A 5,000-nucleotide genomic window follows, 5' to 3' on the forward strand; every position below is an offset into this window, starting at 1 on the left:
TCGATCCGGTACCGGACAAGGATTCTGGATTATTTTGCCTGTCTTTTTTTTTTTACTTAATTTTTGAGAGCAGACGGGTTCATTTTTAATATTCTTGCTTGTGAGAGCAGTCGAGTTTATTTCGGATATTCTCATTTTAAAAACTCATCTCTGGCTAATCGTTGACAGGACGTTGGTGTGGCTTTGGCGGAGGTTTGCGCTCTCTGAGTGCTCTTGTTTATATTAATGTTTTTTTTTTTTAATGCTCAATTATAATCCTTTCTACTATACGCACAAGGACAGAAAATCTGGGAGAGGGGACTAGTCGATGGCATTGACCCTAGTGTTTCACAGGTACTTAATTTATCTACCCCGAAATGGTAAAAAGTAAAGTCTCGACGTCGGTGGAATTTGAACACAGAACATAAAGACAGACGAAATGCTGCTCAGCAGTTTGTCCGGCGTGCTAACGACTCTGCCAGCTCACCGCCTTGTGCTCAGTTATGCCCAAAACAATTTTAAATTAATCTGATGGGTTATTCTATATTTTTGTACAATACAAATTTAATATTCTTATACAAGGATGTTGTTGGAAAGTGACTTCGAAGTTTCGACCAGTTACGTCATCGTCAAACTGTACTAATTTATGTATATATTTAAGGTTGTATATTTAGAGCTATATTTATGGATATATTTATATTTATGTATAGATTTATGTATACATATACATGCTTGTATATATGTAAGCGTGCTGAAGCTTGTGTATATGTTTGTGTCTCTGTGTGCTTGCGTGCACGAGTGTATGTATGTATTTATATAGGCATGTATAAATGTTTGTAAGCAGGAACGCATTTGATCCACAACATTCCTACCAGGCCTTCTCTCTACGTTCGAAATACTTACTAATGGCGGTGACCTAGCAGAATCGTTAGAGCGCCGGGGGGGGGGGGGAAATGCTTTGTGGTTTTCGTTCCTTCTCGTTATGTTTCGAGTTCAAATATTGCGGAGGTCATCTTTGTTTTTCCTCCTTTCAGAATCAATGGAATCGACTAACTACCTTTAAAATTACTGGTCTTGTGCTGGACAAAATACTTAGCGGTATTTCTTTCGGTCCTGAGTTCACATTTCGCCGAGGTCAAATTTACCATTCATCCTTTCGAGGGTCAATAAATTAAGTACAAATCAATTACAGGAATCAATATCATCGATTAACACTCAAATGTTTAGGCCTTGTGCCTATAGTAGAAGGAATCATCATTATCATCATCATCATCATCATAATCATCATCATCATCAGAGTTGGAAAAATACTGTGTTTTTCACTTCAGCTCTTTACGTTCCAGGTTCAAATCCTGCCAAGGTCATCTTTACCTTCCATTCTTTCGAGATTGATAAAATAAAGTACCAGCCAAGTATTCGAATCGATGGAATCGACTAACCTTCTCCCCTTAAAATTATTGCTGTTATTCATTCTTAAATCAGAAAACCATATTGTTATTTGCTTTTGCAGACATCGGATGTGTGTTACTCGTTCGAGGAATTTGTTGAAAATTACTATTTCGCTTAATGAATAAGGTTACTTGGGCGGGGGCGGGGCGGGGGGTGAGTAAGATTCTTTATAAGTAGATACTCTGAAATATTTTGCAATCCTGCTCTGGGGTAGACGAAGTTTTGTAAACATTTTTATTTCATTTCCGTAGTTTGTTGACATTCGTATAGCAAGATGGTGTCTAAAACAACGACAAACCGGAAATAACCAAGAGCCAAGACAAAAAAAATTATTAATAAACAATATACGACTTATAAACAAAACAAGAGAAAATGAAAAGTGAAAAATGCGTTAGGGGAAAAAATAATTATTCTATAGAGACTATAAATAGTGGTTGTGGATGAAAGAGCATTAATACTGAAAACAGTTTCCAGTGACAACTTTCACGTAGACATACTCGGTGAAAGGTTTTACAAAATATTTCACAAAGCAATGATTTTGTTTTTGTTACGAGTTTGAAATAAAAACTTTGACCGAATTGGCAAACAAATAAATACTAACTTTACCAGATGACATCTAAAAATTGGCAAACAAGGTCGAATATTTAGGCGCGGACGTGGCTGTCTGAGTAAGAAGCTCGCTTTGCAATCACTTGGTTTCGGTTTCCGTCCCATGGCGCGGTATCTTGCCCATGCGTCTTCGACAATCGCTCCAGGACGCCTAATACAGTGAGAGTGAATCTCATTGACAGACACTCTGTGGAAGCTCGACATATATGAATGCACGCACACACACACACACACATATACATATATACATTTATCTTTTACTTTTTTAGTCATTAGACTGCGGCCATGCAGTGGCACCGCCTTGAAGAATCGGCTCCAGTACTTCTTGTGAGCCCGGTTCTTATTCTATCAATTTCTTTTGCCGAACATCTAAGTTATGGGTTTGTAAACACACCAAGACTGGTCGTCAAGCGGTGATGGGGTCACATGCACAATTTTATGTAGGATTGGCAGCTATTTCTAGCAAAAGGAGCGACATTGTACACGTTCCATCGCACGCTCTAGGCTTCTACTTTTGTTCGCCGATGCCAGATCAGTGATTTTAACATCAACAAAGACCTCATTATTTTTTTTTCCTTCGAGTACATCTTCCAAACATTGGATTCTGTTTTCCATTATACATTTAGTATATCTCTCTTCTCCAGAAACTTCTCTTCTTTTGCTGCCATGTGCTGCCTTTCTTCCACTGATTGATTCTCTTCAATTTCCTAACAAGTTTCTTGTAAAATGCACTGTTCCTTGCTTGTTGTTTTTCGATTTGTTTTCTTTTTCTGCTGTATGGTATAGTATAGGGATAATTTTCAAACATGGCTGTTGTAAAAATCAGCTTTCTGTTTATGACACTGTGATTAAGGCTTTTTTCGTTTTTATCTACACTGGTGTGTTTTTTGTTGTTTGGTGCTGTTTATAGCCCGTACACAATATTCGGTTACCTGATGTCATCAACAGTACAGATGTATGTGTCACTGGATTTATTTCGGGAAATCTTTCGTGTCAGCAGATTTTATAAAATATGAAAGAAAATGGAATTGGAAAATGGATGTTGTGAACGCACAAAAGCAAAAGCTAGTCTCAGAAAAAAATAAAATAAAAAATGAAAAAAACAGGAAACATTTTTTACATGTACACAACCATCGTATTTGTCTACGGTTGATTAAGTTTCCAACAATACAAAATATATTCCGAAGAATACGAAAGATATCAAAATGTCAGACTTCTATTGTATCTCTGTTATAGAAACTTTTACTTACGATATTGCATCTTATTTCTTTAACAGAAAATTACAAAGCTCTATTTTTGCTTATAAAAATGTAGACATAAAGTTGTACCATTCTTTGTCTGGTATTTTCCAAAAGATTCGAATAAACTGAAGTGAGGCCACACTTCTCTTCTGTTTGGTTTTTACTGCATTAACGGGGGAGTCCGAGTCTATTTTTGTATTGCTATTATTTATTTAATGTTTTTCATTTCTTTACCTCCATTGTATAAAGAGTGAGCACCAGTTATGGGTGGCAATATGACACATTCTGTCATTTAAACTATTCTCCTTAAGCTTTCCAAGTTTGCATTATAACTAAGATTGGAAAAGGCAACTACTTAAGTATATATATATATATACATACATACATACATACATACATACATACATATATATATATATATATATATATATATATATATATATATATATATATATATATATATATATATATATATATATATATATATTTATACATACATATATATATACACATATGTATGGATATATATGTATATGTATGTATATATATATGCGTGTATGTATATATATATGCATATGTATGTATATATATGTGTGTATATATATATATACTTATATATGTAAATATATTGTGTGTCTGTATCTGTGTGTCTCTGTGTCTCTCTGTGTGTATACACACACACACACAAACACACACACACACGTACACACATATAGTGGAAAGTCCTTCAAAAACTACGTCATTGTGATAGAAAGAAGTCGGTCTCAGGTGTACTACGAAAGATTTTCGTACTCAATGATATTGTTAGAAAATATAGATCAAAGCAGAAGTAGCTACTTTAACAGAACATTTCACGCGTTTACAGACACACGGACAGACACACGCGCATATATGAATATAAATATGCAGCGCGGAATTTTGTCAGTGAACACGTCGCGGTTTCAAAGTGACGAAAATATTTTGACAAATTAAATTTAAATGTCGAAGTGAATCTAATGCTTTTTGTGTATTTTTAAATGGCTTATAAACACCTTCCACGCTGCAATTGTTTATACAGAGTAGCAAAAAATTTTAGAAATTATATTTGCTACCAGTTGTCTAGCGAGAAGAAAAAACTAGTCAATGGGCTATATATTATTCATATAAATACATACAGTGTACATTTAAACACATCAGAAAGATGTCCATAATAGGACATCTAACCCGCTAGAAGGAGCAGTCAAAACTCCAAACCACAATTAGGGATTATTTCGAAAGGGAATGGAAAATTAAAACATGTCCTATTATGAACATCTCTCTGATGTGTTTAAATGTACACTGTATGTATGTATATATATATATATATATATATATATATATATATATATATATATATATATATATATATATATATATATATATATATATATACATACATGTATATATATATATATATATATATATATAAATGTATGTATAATTTTGTGTGTCTGTGTTTGTCCCCACCATCACTAGCGGTTCGGCAAGGGCGGCCGGTAGAATAAGTACTAGGCTTACAAAGAATAAAGTCCTGGGGTCGATTTGCTCGACTAAAGGCGGTGCTCCAGCGTGGCCACCGTCAAATGACTAAAACAAATACAAGAATAAAAGAATACACACACACACACACACACATACACACACACACACACACACACACACACACACACACACACACACACACACACACACACACATACACAC

This window comes from Octopus bimaculoides, chromosome 19, assembly GCF_046866305.1.
Source record: "Octopus bimaculoides isolate indiv1 chromosome 19, ASM4686630v1, whole genome shotgun sequence".
Taxonomy (NCBI): Eukaryota; Metazoa; Mollusca; class Cephalopoda; order Octopoda; family Octopodidae; genus Octopus; species Octopus bimaculoides.